Here is a 25,586-nt window from a genome sequence, read left to right on the forward strand (position 1 = left end):
CTGCAGCAGGTAGCGGGCCTTTATTAACTCAGCTGTAGCAGGTAGCGGGCCTTTATTAGCTCAGCTGCAGCAGGTAGCGGGCCTTTATTAACTCAGCTGTAGCAGGTAGCAGGCCTTTATTAGCTCAGCTGTAGCAGGTAGCGGGCCTTTATTAGCTCAGCTGCAGCAGGTAGCGGGCCTTTATTAACTCAGCTGCAACAGGTAGCGGGCCTTTATTAACTCAGCTGCAGCAGGTAGCGGGCCTTTATTAACTCAGCTGCAACAGGTAGCGGGCCTTTATTAACTCAGCTGCAGCAGGTAGCGGGCCTTTATTAACTCAGCTGCAGGAGGTAGCGGGCCTTTATTAACTCAGCTGCAACAGGTAGCGGGCCTTTATTAACTCAGCTGCAGCAGGTAGCGGGCCTTTATTAACTCAGCTGTAGCAGGTAGCGGGCCTTTATTAACTCAGCTGCAGCAGGTAGCGGGCCTTTATTAACTCAGCTGCAGAAGGTAGCGGGCCTTTATTAACTCAGCTGCAGCAGGTAGCGGGCCTTTATTAACTCAGCTGTAGCAGGTAGCGGGCCTTTATTAACTCAGCTGCAGCAGGTAGCGGGCCTTTATTTAGCACAGCTGCAGAAGGTAGCGGGCCTTTATTAACTCAGCTGTAGCAGGTAGCGGGCCTTTATTTAGCTCAGCTGCAGCAGGTAGCGGGCCTTTATTAACTCAGCTGCAGCAGGTAGCGGGCCTTTATTAACTCAGCTGTAGCAGGTAGCGGGCCTTTATTAACTCAGCTGCAGCAGGTAGTGGGCCTTTATTAACTCAGCTGCAGCAGGTAGCGGGCCTTTATTAACTCAGCTGCAGCAGGTAGCGGGCCTTTATTTAGCACAGCTGCAGAAGGTAGCGGGCCTGTATTAACTCAGCTGCAGCAGGTAGCGGGCCTTTATTAGCTCAGCTGCAGCAGGTAGCGGGCCTTTATTAACTCAGCTGCAGAAGGTAGCGGGCCTTTATTTAGCTCAGCTGCAGCAGGTAGCGGGCCTTTATTAACTCAGCTGCAGCAGGTAGCGGGCCTTTATTAACTCAGCTGCAGCAGGTAGCGGGCCTTTATTAACTCAGCTGCAGAAGGTAGCGGGCCTTTATTTAGCACAGCTGCAGCAGGTAGCGGGCCTTTATTAACTCAGCTGCAGCAGGTAGCGGGCCTTTATTAACTCAGCTGCAGCAGGTAGCGGGCCTTTATTAACTCAGCTGCAGCAGGTAGCGGGCCTTTATTAACTCAGCTGCAGAAGGTAGCGGGCCTTTATTTAGCACAGCTGCAGCAGGTAGCGGGCCTTTATTAACTCAGCTGCAGCAGGTAGCGGGCCTTTATTAACTCAGCTGCAGCAGGTAGCGGGCCTTTATTAACTCAGCTGCAGAAGGTAGCGGGCCTTTATTAACTCAGCTGCAGCAGGTAGCGGGCCTTTATTTAGCTCAGCTGCAGCAGGTAGCGGGCCTTTATTAACTCAGCTGCAGCAGGTAGCGGGCCTTTATTTAGCTCAGCTGCAGCAGGTAGCGGGCCTTTATTAACTCAGCTGCAGCAGGTAGCGGGCCTTTATTAACTCAGCTGCAGCAGGTAGCGGGCCTTTATTAACTCAGCTGCAGAAGGTAGCGGGCCTTTATTTAGCTCAGCTGCAGAAGGTAGCGGGCCTTTATTAACTCAGCTGCAGAAGGTAGCGGGCCTTTATTTAGCATAGCTGCAGAAGGTAGCGGGCCTTTATTTAGCATAGCTGCAGCAGGTAGCGGGCCTTTATTTAGCTCAGCTGCAGCAGGTAGCGGGCCTTTATTAACTCAGCTGCAGCAGGTAGCAGGCCTTTATTTAGCTCAGCTGCAGCAGGTAGCGGGCCTTTATTTAGCTCAGCTGCAGCAGGTAGCGGGCCTTTATTTAGCATAGCTGCAGAAGGTAGCGGGCCTTTATTTAGCATAGCTGCAGCAGGTAGCGGGCCTTTATTTAGCTCAGCTGCAGCAGGTAGCGGGCCTTTATTAACTCAGCTGCAGCAGGTAGCAGGCCTTTATTTAGCTCAGCTGCAGCAGGTAGCAGGCCTTTATTTAGCTCAGCTGCAGCAGGTAGCGGGCCTTTATTAACTCAGCTGCAGAAGGTAGTGGGCCTTTATTTAGCTCAGCTGCAGAAGGTAGCGGCCTTTATTAACTCAGCTGCAGCAGGTAGCGGGCCTTTATTTAGCTCAGCTGCAGCAGGTAGCGGGCCTTTATTAACTCAGCTGCAGCAGGTAGTGGGCCTTTATTTAGCTCAGCTGCAGAAGGTAGCGGCCTTTATTAACTCAGCTGCAGCAGGTAGCAGGCCTTTATTAACTCAGCTGCAGCAGGTAGCAGGCCTTTATTTAGCTCAGCTGCAGAAGGTAGCGGGCCTTTATTTAGCTCAGCTGCAGCAGGTAGCGGGCCTTTATTAACTCAGCTGCAGCAGGTAGCAGGCCTTTATTTAGCTCAGCTGCAGCAGGTAGAGGGCCTTTATTTAGCTCAGCTGCAGAAGGTAGCGGGCCTTTATTAACTCAACTGCAGAAGGTAGCGGGCCTTTATTTAGCATAGCTGCAGAAGGTAGCGGGCCTTTATTTAGCTCAGCTGCAGAAGGTAGCGGGCCTTTATTAACTCAGCTGCAGAAGGTAGCGGGCCTTTATTAACTCAGCTGCAGCAGGTAGTGGGCCTTTATTTCTAATTTCCTCTGTTTGATAAGTATAATTGGTCATATTTTAGTATGAAGCCTCCTTTTGATCTGCTCCTGTTTGCCCTGTTAAAGTTACTGCATTACACAACCTCAACACTTCCTGTGTCTGTTTCAAATTTAAAGCCCTCTTATGTTTCAGTGGACAAAAAACATTCCTTTCTTAACAAGGCTGACTTGCAAGGCTCAGCATATAGCACTTGAAATGTTGCTGCAAACACATAATATATGCAAGGGTCCAGTACTCAAAGAAGGATGAGAACCACTGTTATAGAGGACTAAAGAAACCAGAAAATATTCACATTTAAGAAGCTGGAAACACAGAATTTGGACATTTTTGTCTTAAAAAATGACTCAAAATGATAAATTGATTATCAGAATAGTTGGCGACCCAACTAATCCATTAATCAACTCATTGTAGCTCTGCTACTGTTTGAGATGTATTTTCTGTTTGTTTTTAGTGATAAAGTTGGATCTGTTTACCTCTCAGCCTGAATGATTGAGGGTTCAGTTCATTCCAGATGTTTTTAAGGGATATGATCACAAAGTAAAGAGTTTCTATAAAGTGTGTGTGTGTGTGTGTGTGTGTGCGCGCGCGTGTGTGTGTGTGTGTGCGTGCGTGTGTGTGTGCAGACTCAGTCGTAAATGTTTCTCCTTCTCAGCAGACATTTTCTCCTCTCGTGCGACAACATGACGGAGGAATCTCTGTCATGATTTGGAAATCTCTGTGTGGTTTATTTTTTCCTCTGAAATCCCCGTTTCAGAGTGAGTCATGCTGCTGCTGGACGCTGAGCTCCTCCTCCTCCTCCTCCTCCTCCTCCTCTGGTATGTCACTACTCACTGCCTGACAGCCACATCGGGTGGGAAACACTGTTTCTGTTTTTTATTCCTTCTTTGTGAGCGTGCTCAGTGCTGTCGGAGAGGATGATTGTATGTTTGTGGAGAGTCTCCCTGCTTTAACTCCTCACTTTCAGTCCTGCTGCTTCATCTCACAGCAGATATGTTTTCACTTTATTAATAACAGAAAACTGAATTATTACAGTGAGAAGTAAAAACTTTTTCAAGTCTTAATCCTTCTATATACTTTCACTACAAAATCCTCCATGTTAAAGGATCATTCTGATGATTTGGATCCAAACCAACAATGAACTGATCTACTAACAAGCCTGATAGATCTACTCTACTCTAATACTATTAAAAACAGGTCAGTGAGTCTCACCGCTGCACTGGGTGACATGTTCCTTCATCATGAAGAGTTTGGTCACGTTAGTGTGTTTAGTGTTTAGTGTGTTTAGTGTGTGTGTGTGTGTTTAGTGTGTGTATGTGTGTGTGTGTGTGTCTAAGATTGTTTGTACTGAAGTTTCTTGAGAAATTTAAAATGTGGTTCAAAGTGCAGAGGTTTTGATCTGCAGCCCGACAAGTTATAAAGCTGTAAACAGAACCGCGTTCCTGCACATGCTCAGTGGCGTCTGCCCTACACAGAACTACTCTCCAGAGACTGAAAATGTGATGCTGTTATTAGTCTTTGGAGCCGTTTCTAAACAAACTCTTCATGATGAAGGAACATGTCACCCAGAAATCAGATCTATCAGGCTTGTTAGTGGATCAGTTCATTGTTGGTTTGGATCCACACATGAGACTCAAGCATGTGGAGAGATCTGTTTTGTTAGCTGAGCTAGCAGCTCTGTGGATGCTGATGTCGCTCAGTCCGTCACTTCAGTTCAGACTCAACATCCACTAAACGGATTCTCGTTAACTTAGTTTCACACATTTATGTTCCTCTCAGGATGAATTGTAATAACTTTGATCCTCTAAACTACCACGGTGAACATTACAGCTGCTACACATCAACATGATAGCATCATCACTGTGAGCATGTTAGCATGCTGATGTTAGCATTTAGCTGTCCACTCCTTCACTCGCTGAGATCTTTAGATCTGCTGTAACTGACAGCTCACTGCAGCATCATGACGCCCGAGTCAATTAAATGAGAAACAGTCTGACTTCATTGGGAGTTTATATACTGAATATTCCTGACGTGCGTTAACAGCAGGTCATGTTCTCTCTCTGTACCGTTAGCATCTGTTTCTGTTTCATGGTAAAGTCTTATTTTTGGTGGATGGTGGTAAACTTGTTGATGTGTTCTCTGTTGCCATCTATTATTAATGTTTGTGTGATTAATTTTTCTATGGAGATATGGGATAGATCTCTTGATACAAATATAAATAAAACTCATATATCTATGTGAGAATTAGGAAACATCAGAAACATCTATTGATCGTGTGATTTGTTATCAGATTTGTTGTCAGATTCCTGCTGTGTTCAGACATGTTTGGCCAATAAAGCTGATTCTGGATTTTAATTATTAACATTCTGGACTAAATGAGCTGATAAGATAAAGACGGATTGATAGTCAGTGTCAGGCCTCGCTGACAGAGTAGCTGATGTGTTCAGACTTTATATTCCTGCAGTAGAAGAAGAGAGACGTTACATCAGTCATGTGATCATCTTCAGTTTGATGTGCGGTCAGCCCGACTCTTCGTGTTTCCTCGGTGACCTCTGACCTCGGCCCTGCAGGGTGAAGATCAGGTCCGACAGCGGAGAGTGCGTCCTCTGACTGGCTCTTCATTGTGTGCGACAGGTTACTGAGCGCGCTCAGACCGCCCCTCCTGTACTGGGGGCAAAGCCTCGCTCATCAGAGGAATTCTGGGGGAATTTATGCACCGTCTCCCAGCTAATTGAATTAGACGGATCGTGTCGACAGTGTGGCCATTGTGGAAGCTGCACAATGTTGGGCTTCATGCGTCCAGAGCTCAGGGTGGAATTCTGTGCCATTTAGACCCCCACGCCCCCCCTCCCCCCCAACAACGGCATCCCAGCCACTGGCTCTTTATTTTGTTCCACTCAGTGATCCGCCCGAGGCTTCATCAGTGGACTTGGAGGATCATTAACCGACTGAGAGAGCGGGCATTCAGCAGGGGGTGGGGGGGGGTCGAGTCACCTACAGGGCAGTGGGGGGGGGGGGGGGGGGGGGGTCAGAGCGGTCATTTGCTCACACTACAGATCTGATATATGACCGCAGATTAACATACATGTGAAATAATACATCTGTTTGTCTCGTACTTAATCTATACGTGCTAATATGCTAATAAGCTTTATTTTTATAGGGATGAGCATGTAGCATGAAGCCGCATGCTACAACGTTTATAGCTAGTCTGCAATGATGAGCTTTTAAAATACATAAAACTCAACAGTAACATACAATAATTTGATTAAATAAATCAATCTGCTCAGTTTAACTAGAAGTTTGAAGAAAGCGACGAAGATGTTTTCCTGTAACATCAGAAACTGATCCAAGCTGGATGTACTGAGAGAATATACTACATCATATTATATATATTAATATTACACATATATATGTATATAATAAGTGTTTGTTATCTCACAGAATACATTTATATTGTAATGGATCTCAGAGATAAACCGGTGCTGTTCTTAAAGTAGATCTGAGTCCACAATCAAAATAAAACATGAACACATGAGGAAATATACGTTTACTGACTGATGTAACCAGACGGGAACACAGTTAATGACTAACGTACAGAAGAACCAACATCAGTGAGGTGTTGGACCACCAGAACAGTTTGTACAGTCTCTGAACTCTTCATCATTGTTCATAAACATCTTCCTCATGTGATGATGATGATGCTGGGTTGAGATCTGGTGACTGTGAAGGTCGTAACATGTGATTCATCCAGGAAGAGACCACTCTCATCAGGACACACATGTTTCATCACAGGATAAAGCTGATCACTCACAACGACTCTGTATTGATTAGCAGTGACCCTTCCCCAAACCATGCCAGCATAACAGAGCCCCCAGACCCCCTCACTGTAGGGGTCCAGCACTCAGACCTAGTTTCTGTCTTTGTTAATATCTATATATATTGGTCTGGTATGTAAGGAGGGTCTTCTAGTGCCAGCAGTGTGTCACTGCAAGCTAATGATGGCTTTGAGGGAGCAAAGCCTCTTTATAAGTGATTGAATGAGGCAACACCTGGAGTCAGACGGCGCCTCGCTGAGCTCAACGCTGACACAAAGGGAGGGATATGACCAGTGAGCTGTCTGACCATTCGGTGTTACCAGACAGAGCACAGAGCAGAGAAGATTGACATTCACTGATACCTCCTCACAGCCAGGTAGAGTCAGAGCTCCGCAGGCTCCTTCAAGACTCTGATGAAAGAATATCTGAGGTGAAGTCATGTGTTTGAGGTCAATGATGATCAAACTGTTGCTACTGTTTCTATAGTTTTAGTGTCTTTATACTTTAACACTGTGAGAACGTAACAACACCGTCAGTAACTGTGATCCAGCCAGTGAGAGGAGCTTTGAGTCTTCAGTTATCAGACGGCGTGCTTGTTCATCTGAACGTGTCCCACTCCAGACATCATGTGATGTAACTGGAAATGCTTTAATAAAATCAAAGGTTTTCATTTTCATAAAGTTTGTTGCGTCACAAATATGAAATAAATAGAAACATTTCTCCTGAAAAGCCTGAATCTGTGATCACAACAACTGCAAAACAAAAACAAAAGGAACTTGTGTTGAACTGTACAAAGACAGTCGGCTACATGTGTTACCACGGCAACAAGGCAGGAGGACGAGTATGATCCTCCATTTCCAGCTAAATGATATTAGCAACCTGCTTGATAAGCACATTGAGTCTGAGTCTGATTCTGTGTTAATGACAGAGTTGGTCGGTGATGCTCGGCCAGTAGAAACATCTCTGAGCAGCACGAAGCTTCTCGTTTCCTCCGGATCTTTACATCGATCACCTGGTGGTCTCTCGTCCGCCGTCCCCTGCAGGACTGCGGATCATCACGTGTGGAGTCTGTATCCCTCCACGGCTCCAGAAGAAGACTGCAAACCAACCGATGCGACACACCTGCTGCTGATCAGTGTCAGATGTTTGTCAGCAGCTGTTTGGGTCGACCGAGGAGGAGGAGGAGGAGGAGGAGGAGGAAGAGTTGAGCCTCCAGCTGGTCCCGAGCTGATCAGACTCTTCAGTCTGCAGGATCGTTGGACGTATTTCATCTCTGAAAAGCAGAATTAAATTAATAGAACTCTCATGATGAAATGAATACGGTTTGTTTAAATGAGTGAATGATATCTGAAACATGTGACAGGACTCTGTGTTGTTTAATGTGCTGAATTAATGTTTTATTATGTTTTATTTCTGTTGAGCCTTAAATTTATATGTCTGTCTAAAGTTAATATTATTTCATTTTACATTGACTTTGTTTTCAGTGTCATTTATTTCCTGTCTTGTACGTAGTGAGCAGCAGGTTTGTGGGGGGGGTCGGTATCATAGCGTCTGTTACCTCGTACGTTGCCAAAAAAAAAACACCAGTTTGTCACAGTCAGCCATGTTTTTTGGAAGTTGGGAGTTTATGCTAAGCTAAGCTACATGTCCTGAAAACAAACGGAGGGTTTGAGCTTGTTTTTATCTGGAGGTGAACGTACGGCTGTAGTTCCTGGAAGGATCTGAGCTGCAGTGTGACGGTGTGAACGTCTCTGTCTGTCTGTAGTTAGGGTGTTGTCCTGTTACACTGAGAACAACAACAACAACAGTAACAGCAGATCTTTGTGTTGAAACCTTTCCCTCCTGGGGCTTCGTGCATTTCACCAAAACCACTAATTAGCATGACGTCTGATAGTGGCAGCAAATAACACTGAAGCCATAATGGAGCAGTCACAGGATCACTCATATGACATCGCATTTATTTGAAAATTACACATTACAACATTAAAAGAAGCAGCTTTTTAATATTGTGCGGCGAACGGAGGAAGGAGGAGGAGGAGGATCACGTCTAACTTTTATGTGTCAGAGCCGCGGACGAAAGTGAGTCACAAGTTTAGACGTAGTAAACTGTGCATGTTGCACTAATGTGAGTCACTGCCGTCAGTATTTATACACACACACACGTCTGACTTCACATCCTGAGCAGCTAGAGATGAACAGACGCGACAAAAGACTCAAATCCAGACTTTAACAGATAAATCATATTAAAAATATAATCATAGAAGCAACTCAAAACAACATCACAGCTACAGAAATATTACTAAAATTTCACGTGCATGTTCTTAAAAAATAAAACTCTTAAAAATAAGCGACGTAGTGGAGGAGAGAAGGTGGATATCTGATGATTCTGCAGAAACTGGATCACATTAAATCTCTTTAACATGTGTGAAGGTTAAAAGGATCCTGAACTGACGTCGTTCATGTTACGTGAAAAACAAACTTGTTTCTAGAATGAGAGAAGGTGTTGAAATGTTTTCAGTCTTTATGTTTTCTTGTGATGTAACATGTGACACCGAGTCCGAACAGACGGACGTCAAACTGATGTCCACTGAGGATAAACCTCCACAAACATCACAAACACACAATTATCTGGACACACGTTGGTAAAAAATATGTGATTTTTAAAATGTTCTTAATTTTTTAACTATGATTTTGCCAAAAATTGAATTTTTTTCTTTGAAGAGTCTGAAAACACTTAAACAGCTGAAACTCAGACGTCCGCTTTGTTTTCTCTGGTTTTATGTTTTTCACCTTCATGTATCATTTTTAATGTGAAACACAGCAGCAGAGACTCAGTAACAGCTGCTTTAATTAATACACTTAGAAATCATATTTTTGTGTTGTAACTTCAGATTTTCATAATTATTCTTAAACATATTTTTAGCCTTAAAAGTCTGCCATGTGTTTGTTGTCTGTTTCCATGGTTACAGTGCAAACAGGAAGTGATGGTAGATGATGCAACGTGTGTGTAAAATAACGTTGGATAAAACTTTTTGTCTTCCTATAACGTGTTGTAGAACATGTGCAGTAAAAGCTTAAACACTGAGTTATTGAAAGTTTGATAAAACAACATGACAACAAACGTGTGAAGATGAAAACCGACTCACACTTCACATGTTCGTACCTACAAAGCGTCTCAGTGGATAAATCTGAGCTCAGATGGACTCGAGTCTATAAATATGACGGGACCTGCTGTCTAAAAGAGGCCTTTTGTTGACGCAGCTTCGTCATAAATTCCTTAACTCAGCTCCACATTGTTCCATGTTTCTCGTACAGTGGCGGCTTTATAACTCTTCCTCACATCAGTCATGTTGGAAACTTTGTTTACAGATTCACAAAAAACCCCCAAATCCAAGTTGCTATGCTAATGGAGGGAGTACTACTGAGAGACCCCCCGGCCATAAACGAACAGGGCGGCAGCGTCAACAGACGGCTCTTTTGTCTGCAGCAGGACTCGGACTCTGCCTGGCCTCAGGGATCTGTTATTCAGATGGCGTCTGGTCTTTAGTGACTGGACATGACAGACACGCATAGCTCTGCTAATTCTGGAGCGCCTCTGGTCAAAAAGAATGAATTAAGTGATAAATAATGAATAGAACAGAGGACGGACTCTTCGTGGTGAGAAGGTTAACCTTCGCTCGCCACGTTTGACCTCAGAGACACAGACAGGAATCTGATCAGTTAAAGCTGCTCGCTCCTCTTTAACCTTTCTGTCATTTAACATCATTTCACTAAATATAATCAGGTGCTTTCACACATGAAGAATAATGTGTTAATGCTCTTTTTTGTTTTTTGAAATCAACTGTTTTAAACACAGTCTGAGCTTCGTGTGTAACGTCCTGTAAAGAGACACAACACGTCTTTATCACTGAGTTCACCAGCAGATACAACAACTGACTGTTATTTATCTATTAGTGAGCGTGTTCACGTGTGCAGCTGTCTGAACTTTCTTTAGTGGTTTAGAAGAGTAAAGATCCCGTCAGACTCATGTAGACGAGAAGATGAATAACCAGGTTTCTCATGTTCCAAACACCAGGACACTAAAGCCCCTGTGTTAGCATGCTAACACGCTAAACTAGATGGTGACCATGTTAAACATTATACCTGCTAAATCAATCAATCAAATCTTTATTGTCACATGCACAGAGAACAGTCGGTTGCACTGTACATGACTGAAAATTTAAACTGTAAGCACAATATTTACAAGATCAAGACACAAAACTAGATACAAAAGGGATGTAATTAGCATGTTTAGCATGCAAGTGTTAGCATTGGGCTGTGCTTTAAGCTATGCTAGCATCACAGAGCCGCTAGCAAGACTGTAGACTTTTAGGGTTTGGTTACGCTAGAAGAAGAAGCTGAAACTAAACCGTCATACAGAGGTGAATCTGTCCTGTGAGGCGTTCATGGTTTTGTATTTGGTCATAAACATGATACATGATGTAATGAACAGAGATTAAACCCTCGCTCCGTTCTCAGCAATCATCCTGACGCAGCTTCAGTCCTGTTTTCACCAGAGGAACCAGAGTCTACATGAAGTTCCAGGAAGAGGTCCCGGCTGCGGGGGGGAGGGGGTTACTGTGCAATAGTACAGGAACTTTGGGGGCGGGGTTTGCAGGGATGACCATAGCTGATTGGTCAACTGCAAACTGTGGCTGCTTCAACTTGTGTACCGATCACAGACTGTGTAAAAATATGGACGTAGTTACCGTGACGACACCCGTTGGTTTCTGAAGAGCGGTTCTGAAGCTCAAAGCGAGCCGCTCCGGCCGTCGCCATCTTGGCAGTGCGTGACGCTGCCTAACTCCCAGCCAATCAAAAATGGGCAAAGAGGCGGGGCCGAACGGCTGAAACAAGCCACCTAGCGGCTGGCGGACCTGTCACTCAAAGCAGCCATGTCCTTCATTATGCAGAACTTTACGGCTTAATAAAACTTAAACGGGTGAGTTACAAAAAAATTCACCTCCGTACAGTTGTCATGAAAGAGGAAATTAGCTACAGAGACCAAAACAGTTGTTTGTACCAGACTGTAAACATGTTTATTTCTGCTGTAAAGTTGGGCATGTTAACATGGAGGTCTATGGAGATTGACTCGCTTGGAGCCTCAAGTGGTCGTTCAAGGAACTGCAGTTTTTAATTCATTTTACAGGTTGACGACTGGTACCGCTTCATTCATAAAACAAGGAAGTAGGAACTCTAGTATGGATTTAGGACAATTTCTCCTCCCGCTTGTTTCAGGTGTAAATATACAACGCTACAGACGCTCTCCCTCATGGATGTGTTAGAAGAGCTGGATACCGATAACGGGCGCCCGTTCAGTCCAGTAAGAACTGCTCGCCTGGCGCATACGCCAAAAACCTTTCTAGCCTCCAGGTTTGCTTCCGCGTTGTGCGGCCCGCTGCACATGTGCAGTAGTGTTTCTCCCGCTGGCCCCGCCCACGAGTTCCTGCTGGCCCCGCCCACGAGTTCCCGCTCAGCCCGTAGACTTTACATTGTGATGATGTCACATATTTTTAAATCTCTTTTCTGGGCTCAAGGAAAGTTTTACGAATATAAAACCTCCATGGATCAAAAAGTCATAATAGAAAGAGTCATAAGTGACTCCACGTCTGGAGGCAGTCAACAGTTTTACGGTGGTGGTCTGATGCTGCAGTACTGCGAGGAACCACTGGGAGAAACTGGCTGCAAGGCTGAGTGGCGGCGTTCTATCCAGCTCTTATTATACATCCATGCTCTCCCTGCAGGACTTTGATTGATTCGTGCTGCTCTTTAAGTCCTGAACACTTCTCTGTGATGGTCACACGGCCTCTGCGGCGCTCTGATGTCGTCTGCCGGTCATCAAACACTCACATCAAACTGCACTGCAGCCGCCAACATTAACCCTTCAGTCACAGTGTTCACTGACTCACTAACACACACACATACACACAGAAATACACAAACATACACACATTAACCCTTCAGTCACAGCGTGTTAGAGACAGAGAGATACGGCAGATACACACACACACACACTGACATAGAAATACACAAAACAGATACACACACTAACACGCACTAGTGAACAGAAATACACACACAGATGGGTTAGGGTCACACTAGGGGAAATACTGTAACTTCTGACTCTCTCTCTGTTCCAGTTCGATGTTATCAGGTAGGAAAATCCCAGTTTTGAGCCAAAATGTGCAAAAGACAAAAACAAAGTGTATTTCCCCCGGCAGCGGCAGAAAACAACAGAATCATGTGAGGTTTATTTTTAGATTGTTTCTCTGGATGATCAAACAGAAAACTAACATGAGAACACGCTTCAATTAACTTTAATTAACACGAGTCGCCTTTCACTTAATGATGTTAACAAATTAAAGAACAGGGGAATTCTGCAAAGCATCTTTAATAGAAGGTAATGAGAATATATATATGGTTTATATTGACGTGATGTACCTAACGTAATGTACATTACATCATGTACAGTTAGTTTATAGTGATTTATACAAACACTTTCTTTGATTTACATGTTTGTTAACTCTCTGTGTGTTTTTTATTTATTGATTTATATGAATTTAACGTGACTGATGTGCACATATGAAAACATATTAAAAACTTTAATTAGAAATGAATCAAATATTTACAACAGTTAGAGAGAATAGTGTTTATTTTTTATTACTTGCTAATCATCTAAACATTAAAAATATCAAAATAAACATTAATATGAAAGCAAGGTCCAAATGAAAAATGTTAAAAAGTAGAAAATATATTAATATATATATATATATATATATATATATATATATATATATATATAGTGTAGTTGAAAATAGAAATATATGTAAAAATACAGGTATTTATGCTGTTAAAGTCATTTTGTTTAGTGGGAAACCAACTAGTGGTTCTAGTGAACTTCTAGTTAGTGAAACAGTCACTTTGTTGTCTATTTTACACATTTTTCAGACAGTTTCTTGTTTCTTTTGAGGAAATGATTTTCTTTTTCCAACACAGATAAATCAGACGTGTCTCATGTTTGTATGACTGACAGGAGAGCAAAAGTTCAGTTACAGTAGACTTTGGTGGCAGGATGTTACATCCTGAAATAATCCTGTAATATTCCTTCAATATGTAAATTAAAATAAATGACACTTAGTCAGATTATTGAAGGTCATTTGTGGAGTTCCTCAAGGCTCAATGTTTGGCCAATTTTGGTTTATTTTGTCAATAAAGTAAATAAAATCAACTTAATTGACCTGACTTGTTTATTTTGTTCATAAAGTTGTTGTCTTTCAGGAAGGTTGTCGTCCTCTGTGCAACATTTATTTCCCTGGACTGGTCAGTATTCAAGGCGTTCGTCTCTCCTCCTGCTCTTTGACATGTTTCGGGATGTTTTTCTTCTTCTACACCATCTTCATTACCTTCATTATCACCTTCAGTATCAGGCCCACTAACATCTATTTCCTTTTATAATGAATAATAATAATAATAATCTTTATTTATGTAGAAAAACTCATGTATGAAACATACAATAACATACAATAAAACAAGCGTAAATACAATGAAATACCATCAGGTTAAACTGAAGAGACAAGACATTTGTTTTGAAAGTGTCTGCAGAGTTTTACTTCCTGAAATCATTCAAATATGTTTTATTTGCAGATGATACATTTATTTTGTTTTAAAAAAAAAAACATAAAAACTTGAACATTTGGGGAGTGTGGAGAAGGAACCTGAACTTCTAAAAATGTTACTTTGATTTTAACAAATATCAGTGAATTTATAAGACTAAAGTTATAATCTCTGATAATCATAAAACACATTCAGGAAGAAAACTATGATGAGAAATTATGAAATTGAAATAAAGTCGGATACATTTGGATGTCAAATAAAACATATAAGTTATGTAAAATTGTAAAATTAGGCTTCATTATACACTTCATACTCTTCACTTATAGTCTTATACATCACTCAGTGTGTGACATGATGGACAATACATACAAAATGTACAAATCCCATTTTTACACTTCAGACAAGAGACATAAGAAATGACAGAGAATAAATGTACATGTATAGATTTTACAACTGGACAAGGTTCATCTTTACCTGCCTGTGAACGGTTGAGGCTGTTCAGGTGTGTCTCTGACAGGAAGTGGTCCTGATGTTTCACCTGACTCTCACAGGACGCTGCTTCAGTTTCAGTGGAAACCCCCGACGGCGAGCTCAGAGGAGGAACGCCAACATGGAGCCGATCGTATCAATTTAATAAGCTCTTGTTAGCATTGATTTAATCATGGACACAAGCTGCTGCTGTGCTCCATATTTCTGAGATAATCAGATTGAGAGGAGCTGCTGCTGCGAGGATCCGCAACATGAATCATAAAACAACTTGTTTACTCCCACCATGAAGAACAGGAAGAAGACCACCCAGACGTTAACGCTGCAGAAGACAGGACGCTGTTTTCACATCGATTACATGTATTTTCATAATCATAATAATCCTTAAAACATCTCTGACAGCCTCATATTTTTTAACTTTATTTAAATTCTAGTGGAGATCTTAAGGTTTCCAAAGATCTCAGATGTGTCAGACTGAATTTCAGGGAGATGTGTGTAAAGTGAAGCAGCAGACGAGGAATATTTCCATCTGATGTAAAAACATGGAGCTGCAACATGATAAACAACATAGAGTCAGAACGGACTGGCTGCTACTGTATATGAAAGCCACAATTAACACCTTAAAATGCATTGAGAATTAGTTTTTAAATACATTAAAGCAAAGTTTCATCTAAATGTAGCTCAGATATGAGTCGGTTCATCATGATAAACAGTCGGCGCCGTTAAACCGTCGCAGAAGAAGAGACACGGCGAGATGACGTCATTAAAACAGTCAAAGACATGATGGAAACATGACGTTTCTATGAGCTTCGTGTGTTGATGTGAGGAAGGTTACAGTCTCCTCTTATGTCACATGATTCATGATGTCATCAACACCTCAGATATGCTGACGACGGTGGAGTGAACAGACCAAAACATTTCAGCTCATATGAAACACTCCTCATAGCTCTAATAAACAAATATAAAATGATGTGTGGGTTTTTTTACTGCTGTTTCATAATAATAACTGAAGGTATCCATGTACAGTAATCACAGTGTGATCCTCTGTATGAGATAAACATCTCATAACTATATGAGATCTTATTTCCTCTCATGAGGAGAATGAGTGATATGAATCTCCAGATTATAGTTTTCTTGTAACTATGAGATAAGATATTTTTTTATTATAATTATATTACATTATTGAATTATATAAAGTTAAATATGAATAAGTTAAAAGCCAAATGCAAGTAATTTTGACCCGATTTTGAATTTTGATTATTTTTGCTTTGCATCCATCCAACAATATCTATGAGATCTTTCAATCCTTTGAAGCGTCGCGGTCATTATTGTCAAATCTCATATTTATGAGATAAAGTCACATAATTATGAGATTGGTTTCACAACATAATATAATATATATGATATAATATATAATATGGATCAGAAGAAACCACAAGATCTGTTTCCCATGATTCATTATCAATATTCTTCCTTCAGTGAAAGCAGCACATTTATAATCTCTGATCTATAATGTGTCTGATGTCTGTCCTGTGATTGGTCTGATCTGTCCTGTGATTGGTCTGATATCTGTCCTGTGATTGGTCTGATATCTGTCCTGTGATTGGTCTGCTATCTGTCCTGTGATTGGTCTGATATCTGTCCTGTGATTGGTCTGATCTGTCCTGTGATTGGTCTGATGTCTGTCCTGTGATTGGTCTGATGTCTGTCCTGTGATTGGTCTGATGTCTGTCCTGTGATTGGTCTGCTATCTGTCCTGTGATTGGTCTGATATCTGTCCTGTGATTGGTCTGATGTCTGTCCTGTGATTGGTCTGATCTGTCCTGTGATTGGTCTGATGTCTGTCCTGTGATTGGTCTGATGTCTGTCCTGTGATTGGTCTGATGTCTGTCCTGTGATTGGTCTGATGTCTGTCCTGTGATTGGTCTGATATCTGTCCTGTGATTGGTCTGATATCTGTCCTGTGATTGGTCTGATCTGTCCTGTGATTGGTCTGATATCTGTCCTGTGATTGGTCTGATCTGTCCTGTGATTGGTCTGATCTGTCCTGTGATTGGTCTGATGTCTGTCCTGTGATTGGTCTGCTATCTGTCCTGTGATTGGTCTGATCTGTCCTGTGATTGGTCTGATATCTGTCCTGTGATTGGTCTGATATCTGTCCTGTGATTGGTCTGATATCTGTCCTGTGATTGGTCTGATGTCTGTCCTGTGATTGGTCTGATGTCTGTCCTGTGATTGGTCTGATGTCTGTCCTGTGATTGGTCTGATATCTGTCCTGTGATTGGTCTGATATCTGTCCTGTGATTGGTCTGATGTCTGTCCTGTGATTGGTCTGATATCTGTCCTGTGATTGGTCTGATATCTGTCCTGTGATTGGTCTGATATCTGTCCTGTGATTGGTCTGATGTCTGTCCTGTGATTGGTCTGATGTCTGTCCTGTGATTGGTCTGATATCTGTCCTGTGATTGGTCTGATATCTGTCCTGTGATTGGTCTGATCTGTCCTGTGATTGGTCTGATCTGTCCTGTGATTGGTCTGATGTCTGTCCTGTGATTGGTCTGCTCACAGTGGGAAACATGAAGCAGAATAAACAGATGTTCTGTCTGGTTTCTGACTCTACAGGCGGGACTGGAGACAAACTCTACCTGCTGTATTCTCTCTGACTGTCCCCGCCCTGATGCATTATGGGAGCAGGCGGCCGGCGTCTCGCTGTCTGTCCTCCAGCTTTCTGCTTCATTATTCCATTTCCTCCTTTTCTCTGTTTCCACCTCTTTCTGTCTGCATCCATCTGCATCTCCTGCTGCCTCCCAGTCTGCTCACATCCCACAACTATCAGAAGGAAAAACACTTTATGGTAAGGAGACAATAATTATACGAATTCATCATGTAATACCTCATGGAGCATCATGGATGTGCAATAATGAACAGAATCCCATCCATGTCTTAATGGAAGAGCAACATGTTCATTCATTCTTAGTTATTAAATATGTTAGAGGAGCTGAAACACTGACCAGTCCCAGCAGCACATACAGTTGATGTTCTGTTGAATTAGAAGTGTTATAATCATGATTAAACTAAACAGCAGCCACCACCAGCCTGCAGTGCAGATTTATTTAATTCAAACTTTAATAAATTATTACTAAATCTTCAATGTAGACTCGCTGTGTTTCAGACTCCTGCTGCAGTAAATTCACTTTGCTGCCTGAATACGTGCACATACAAGCTGGATTCTCTTATTTCAGTGTTAAAGGACTCATATTCTGCACATTTCCAGCCTCTATATTTATAATCTGGGGCTCTACTGGAATAAAAACTCCTTATTTATCTTCTACTGGTCCTTTATGCAGCCCCTCAGTTCAGCCTCTGTCTGAAACAGGCCGTTTTAGCTCCTGTCTCTTTAAGGCCCCGCCTCCTGATGAGCCCACTCTGTTCTGATTGGTCAGCTTCAGGAAGCTTCCTCCGGCTCCGGAGGCTACGTAAACAAACTATAGTAGCAGGATTTCACTTCTTTTTCTCCTTCTTTACTCCAAATGTCAACTTCTCAAATCCATCCGTACATGTTGGAGCTGAACAATCTCATACAAAGTAAGTCAGAGCAATCAATCAATATTTTTATTAATATTATTAGTATAGAGTCAGGACTCAGGATGGTGTTTGTCATCATACATATGTGTCCTCACCTGTCTCCTTCTGGACCAATCAGAACAAAGAACCATCCTGAACTTCAACAAACAGCTGATCTTTTTATTTTACTGCATTATAACCTCTCAGAAGCCCCCCCCCCCCGGCTTTCATGAGGATTAAATGCTTCAGAGATGAAAACAGGATTAACTGGACAGAAATGTCAACATGTGGCTCTTTACACTTTACTCTCTGCCAGTATGAAGCTGTGAACAAGACAATTATCTCTTCTTCTTCTTCTTCTTCTTCTTCTTCTTCTTCTTCTTCTTCTTCTTCTTCTTCTTCTGTCCTTTTGACCTCCGACACACACTGACCTCACAACAACTGGAAAATCATTTTCATTTTATTTTAACTGTTTAATTTATGTTTTAATCAACATTACCTGCAATAACCTACATTAACTCAAATTATACCTTCAATTATATGTAAGAAATATGATTTTACAGTGGTTCCCAACCTAGGGGTCGGGCCCCTCCAAAGGGTCAGCAGATAAATCTGAGGGGTGGTGAGATGATTAATGGGAGAGGAAAGAAGAAAAAACAAAGTTCTGATACACAAATCTGTTTTCAGTTTTTGGACTTTTTCTCTAATCTTTGATTTTTGCTGAAATATTGGATCATTTGAACATTTATTGAAATGAAAGCATGTGAGAAGTTTAGAGGGAAAAATCACTATTTGGTGGAGCTGTTAACAACTCATAGACATGTGAAATGTGACCCCGACTACACACTGCTTTTTGTAAGACGTCAAAAGACAAAAAGGTTGGAAACCACTGGTTTCATCTTTAACAATGTGTTGTATTTTAAAAGCTTGTTATATTATCCATTGTGTCAAATCTTCATCTGAAAAGTAACTAAAGCTGTCAAATAAATGTAGTGGAGTAGAAAGTACAATATTTCCCTCTGAAATGTAGAAAGTAGCATCACATGGAAATACTCAAGTAAAGTACAAGTACCTCAAAACTGTACTTCAGTTCAGTACTTGAGTAAATGTACTTTCTACCACTGATGCTTACATGAATATTATGTATACACTAAAGAAATATTTCTGCTACATATTAGCACATATATCTGACGTCACAGCTGCTTTCTGACAGGAAACAAAGATTTAGACGTGTGAGGAGGATTCAAAGAGGAGGAGGAGGAGTCCTGATGAAGAGCTCTGTTACTGTAACTGGTTTTATATTGAATAAATATGAATGTACAGTGCTGTATACATACATACATACATACATACATATATATATATATATATATATATATATATATATATATATATATATATATATTATCAATGAACTTGTTACAAAGTTGAGTAAACAGCAGAAAGTAAATCAATATTTGCTGTGAGCAGCTTTGCCTTTAAAACAGCAGCAGTTCTCCTCGGTTCACTTTAACAGTGTTTCATGGTAACTTGCAGGCAGGTTGTTGTAACCATCCTGGAGAAAGAATCTTCTTCTGTGGATTTATTATTTAGAACATCTCAGGTGCTTCTTCATGTTAATCCCAGATTGACTCCATGATGTTGAGATCAGGGCTCTGTGGGGGTCAAACCATCTGCTGCAGGACTCATCATTCTTCTCGTTGCTGAAAATAGTTCTTTATGACTCTAGCTGTCTGCTCGGGGTCACTGACATGTCATCAATACATTTGGGACCAATCAGACGCCTCCCTGATGGTATCACATAATGGATAAGAATCTAAACATCTAGGGTGCACAGTACTGTATATATATATATATATATATATACTGTATATATACAGTACTGTGCATTAATAAGACAATCAGTGGTCCTGGACAAAGACAGCAGAGATGAAACAAACACACGACTGTAAACTGATTTCTTTTTAGTTTAAAACTACATGTTGAATCTGCTGGGGGCGGAGCCTACAGGTGATGCTGAGGACTGATTGGTTCATCTGTTGGTCCAAAACTACGGGAATGAGCTAATGATCAGTCTGACCAGAAATGTTTTGATGTGTCTCATCAATAATTCATCCTGACTTGGTGTTCAGACTATTGGCGACAAAGCAACAGGCTACATGTCATTTTCAATGAAGCTACAAACTGACGCCCGACACATGTTGCTGCCTGATGGCCTGACGATCCACAAATCAAAGTTGAACTGGCCTCAACTTTTTTCAGCCTCTAATGACGCAGTGAAGCGTCGACCAATCATATGTTCTTGTTTCACCATTTCCATTCCTGCTCTGTTCCATCTAAAAGATGAAGGTCAAACTGATTCTTGCTGTTAGCCAGTTAGTTCTCTGTGTTATTTAACCCTTTCATTTACTGTCACACTAACAAAAGAATGACCAGGTATGTAACGTACATTCTTAGACGCATGGTGGCTAGCTGTGTTAGTCAATAATACTAATCATGTTTAACTATTAAAGGTAATCATAAATTAATATGCTACACAAGCCCATGATGACACAACCACCTTAGTGCTTGAGCAACACTTCGATGGCGATGTGGTGAACGCCGCTGATTGATGATGTTTGTGCCCAAAGTTTCTTGTCAGGTTTTTTTTTTTTTTCTTCTTTTCTTTTTTGTTTGTTTTGTGTCCAAATGTTGAATCAGTGTGTTTTTAAGTATATTGTGATGTAATGTTGGAGGTGCTGTGGTTTATAAAGACATTTAAAGCTCTTATTGTTCTCTCAGTGTATTTCTGAATATTGACGAGTTGAGTTTCCCCCCTCCTGATCAGCAGGGAGGGGTCTGATGGAGCTCTGTGATTGGCTGAGAGGAGGATGTGGTCATGTCAGTGATTGGAGACGAACAGCTGATCACAGATCAGATCCTTCTGGCGAGGAGAAGCTCTGAGGTGGCGCCACGACGCCTCCAGACACCGACATAACTCAGCTCCAACAGACACACCCATCTGTGTTTGTTCAGGAAACATTGTGATGTCATCGCTGCTCTCAGCCAATCAAAGAGAGCACTGCAGACCACAGGCTCGCTGTCTGCTGCCAGGACATTTTCCTCCAGAGTTCCTCCAAGACAGTTTCTGTCCAATAAAACAAAATATCTGAAACATGATCTCATGACATAAACAACAAACTAATTTCATTTGTTTTGCAAGAAGTGTTCAGACACTAACAGACAGGTAACAGACAGGTAACAGACAGGTAACAGACAGGTAGCATACTGGTAACAGACAGGTAACATACGGGTAACAGACAGGTAACAGACGGGTAACAGACAGGTAACAGACGGGTAACAGACAGGTAACATACTGGTAACAGACAGGTAACAGACAGGTAACATACTGGTAACAGACAGGTAACATACTGGTAACAGACAGGTAACATACTGGTAACATATGGGTATCATACAGGTAAGAGACAGGTAACATACTGGTAACAGACAGGTAACATACGGGTATCATACAGGTAACATACTGGTAACAGACAGGTAACATATGGGTATCATACAGGTAAGAGACAGGTAACATACTGGTAACAGACAGGTAACAGACAGGTAACATACTGGTAACATATGGGTATCATACAGGTAAGAGACAGGTAACATACTGGTAACAGACAGGTAACAGACAGGTAACATACTGGTAACAGACAGGTAACATACGGGTATCATACAGGTAACATACTGGTAACAGACAGGTAACATATGGGTATCATACAGGTAAGAGACAGGTAACATACTGGTAACAGACAGGTAACAGACAGGTAACATACTGGTAACATATGGGTATCATACAGGTAAGAGACAGGTAACATACTGGTAACAGACAGGTAACAGACAGGTAACATACTGGTAACAGACAGGTAACATACGGGTATCATACAGGTAACATACTGGTAACAGACGGGTAACAGACAGGTAACATACTGGTAACAGACGGGTAACAGACAGGTAACATACTGGTATCATACAGGTAACAGACAGGTAACATACTGGTATCATACAGGTAACAGACAGGTAACATACGGGTAACAGACAGGTAACAGACAGGTAACAGACGGGTAACAGACAGGTAACATACTGGTATCATACAGGTAACAGACGGGTAACATACGGGTATCATACAGGTAACAGACGGGTAACAGACGGGTAACAGACAGGTAACATACTGGTAACAGACAGGTAACATACGGGTATCATACAGGTAACATACAGGTAACATACTGGTAACAGACGGGTAACAGACAGGTAACATACTGGTAACAGACGGGTAACAGACAGGTAACATACTGGTATCATACAGGTAACAGACAGGTAACATACTGGTATCATACAGGTAACAGACAGGTAACATACGGGTAACAGACGGGTATCATACAGGTAACAGACGGGTAACAGACAGGTAACATACTGGTAACAGACAGGTAACATACGGGTATCATACAGGTAACATACAGGTAACATACTGGTAACAGACGGGTAACAGACAGGTAACATACTGGTAACAGACGGGTAACAGACAGGTAACATACTGGTATCATACAGGTAACAGACAGGTAACATACTGGTATCATACAGGTAACAGACAGGTAACATACGGGTAACAGACAGGTAACAGACAGGTAACAGACGGGTAACAGACAGGTAACATACTGGTATCATACAGGTAACAGACGGGTAACATACGGGTATCATACAGGTAACAGACGGGTAACAGACGGGTAACAGACAGGTAACAGACGGGTAACAGACGGGTATCATACAGGTAACAGACAGGTAACAGACGGGTAACAGACGGGTAACAGACAGGTAACATACTGGCAACAGACGGGTAACAGACAGGTAACAGACGGGTAACAGACAGGTAACAGACGGGTAACATACAGGTAACATACTGGTAACAGACGGGTAACAGACAGGTAACAGACGGGTAACATACTGGTAACAGACAGGTAACAGACAGGTAACAGACAGGTAACAGATGGGTAACAGACAGGTAACATACAGGTAACAGACGGGTAACATACTGGTAACAGACAGGTAACAGACGGGTAACAGACAGGTAACATACAGGTAACAGACGGGTAACATACTGGTAACAGACAGGTAACAGACGGGTAACAGACAGGTAACATACAGGTAACAGACGGGTAACAGACGGGTAACAGACAGGTAACATACGGGTAACAGACAGGTAACAGACGGGTAACAGACGGGTAACAGACGGGTAACAGACAGGTAACATACAGGTAACAGACGGGTAACAGACGGGTAACATACAGGTAACAGACGGGTAACAGACGGGTAACAGACAGGTAACATACAGGTAACAGACGGGTAACAGACGGGTAACAGACGGGTAACATACAGGTAACAGACGGGTAACAGACGGGTAACAGACGGGTAACATACGGGTAACAGACGGGTAACAGACAGGTAACAGACAGGTAACATACAGGTAACAGACGGGTAACAGACGGGTAACAGACAGGTAACAGACAGGTAACATACGGGTAACAGACGGGTAACAGACAGGTAACATACGGGTAACAGACAGGTAACAGACAGGTAACATACTGGTTACAGACGGATAACAGACAGGTAACATACGGGTAACAGACAGGTAACATACAGGTAACAGACGGGTAACAGACAGGTAACAGGTAAAATACAGGTAACAGACAGGTAACAGACAGGTAACAGACAGGTAACAGGTAAAATACAGGTAACAGACAGGTAACAGACAGGTAACAGACAGGTAACAGGTAAAATACAGGTAACAGACAGGTAACATACAGGTAACAGACAGGTAACAGGTAAAATACGGGTAACAGACAGGTAACAGACAGGTAACATACAGGTAACAGACAGGTAACAGGTAAAATACGGGTAACAGACAGGTAACAGACAGGTAACATACAGGTAACAGACAGGTAACATAATGGTAACAGACAGGTAACAGGTAAAATACAGGTAACATACAGGTAACAGACGGGTAACAGACGGGTAACAGACAGGTAACAGACAGGTAACAGACAGGTAAAATACAGGTAACAGACAGGTAACAGACAGGTAACATACAGGTAACATACAGGTAACAGACAGGTAACATACAGGTAACATACAGGTAACAGACAGGTAACATACAGGTAACAGACAGGTAACAGACAGGTAACATACAGGTAACAGACAGGTAACAGACAGGTAACATACAGGTAACAGACAGGTAACAGACAGGTAACAGACAGGTAACAGACAGGTAAAATACAGGTAACAGACAGGTAACAGACAGGTAACATACAGGTAACATACAGGTAACAGACAGGTAACAGACAGGTAACATACAGGTAACATACGGGTAACAGACGGGTAACATACAGGTAACATACAGGTAACAGACAGGTAACAGACAGGTAACATACAGGTAACATACAGGTAACATACGGGTAACAGACGGGTAACAGACAGGTAACATACAGGTAACAGACGGGTAACAGGCTGCAGAGCTGGTGTTTATACTGGAGGGCTGATGGGATACTGAGAGGCAGGGGAGAACAGGTGAGCAGGTGTGTGTGGGAGTCAGGTGACTGGGATCACCTGGTGGACAGGTGGAGAACTGCAGAGGAAGAAGCTACAGACAACATTTCATCCTTCAGTTGATCTGAAATATTAAAATTCAATGAAACTTTATTGTTTTTGTACTCACACACGTCAATCTGATAAACCTTCATCTGAAACACACCTGAATACTCTTTAAACACATCCAGGTGTTTTCTGACAGGTGAGTTTATTCTGATTCTCTCTTTCTGTTTCTTTTTGTTCTTTACTTTGATGAACTGTTTGTTTACTTTAGGTTCATGTACAGCTGAGTGTATGGAGGGAAAAGAGTGTTTCTTTATACTGTATTCAAATGTCTTTGTGTACATATCAAATATTTAAATCCTTTCTAGAAATTGTATTTTTTAATGTGTGAACAAACAAATAAATAAATATCATCTCTGTCAGACCTGCAAACAACAAGCAGAAATGTGTTCACATGCTGTTATTATCTGCCGTGTTTCCTCTGTGGATTCAGGAGTGTAGAAACGTCTGCGGAGCACCTGAGCGAGCTGTTCTTAATGAACGGAAACCTTGTAAAATTAACTTCATTACAGGCTTTTCAAATAAAAGCCAGTTTTCCTGTTCAGAGGCGCAGCAGGCAGCGACTCCCCGCTCATCATTCTCAAATTAAAAGCAGAAGAATGAGATTAAAACCTGCCGTCAGACACATCTGAACTGTTTATACACACAGATATGAAGCCTGAGCCCTGATTTCATGTCCATATTTATT

This window comes from Thunnus maccoyii, chromosome 11, assembly GCF_910596095.1.
Source record: "Thunnus maccoyii chromosome 11, fThuMac1.1, whole genome shotgun sequence".
In the NCBI taxonomy this organism is placed as follows: domain Eukaryota; kingdom Metazoa; phylum Chordata; class Actinopteri; order Scombriformes; family Scombridae; genus Thunnus; species Thunnus maccoyii.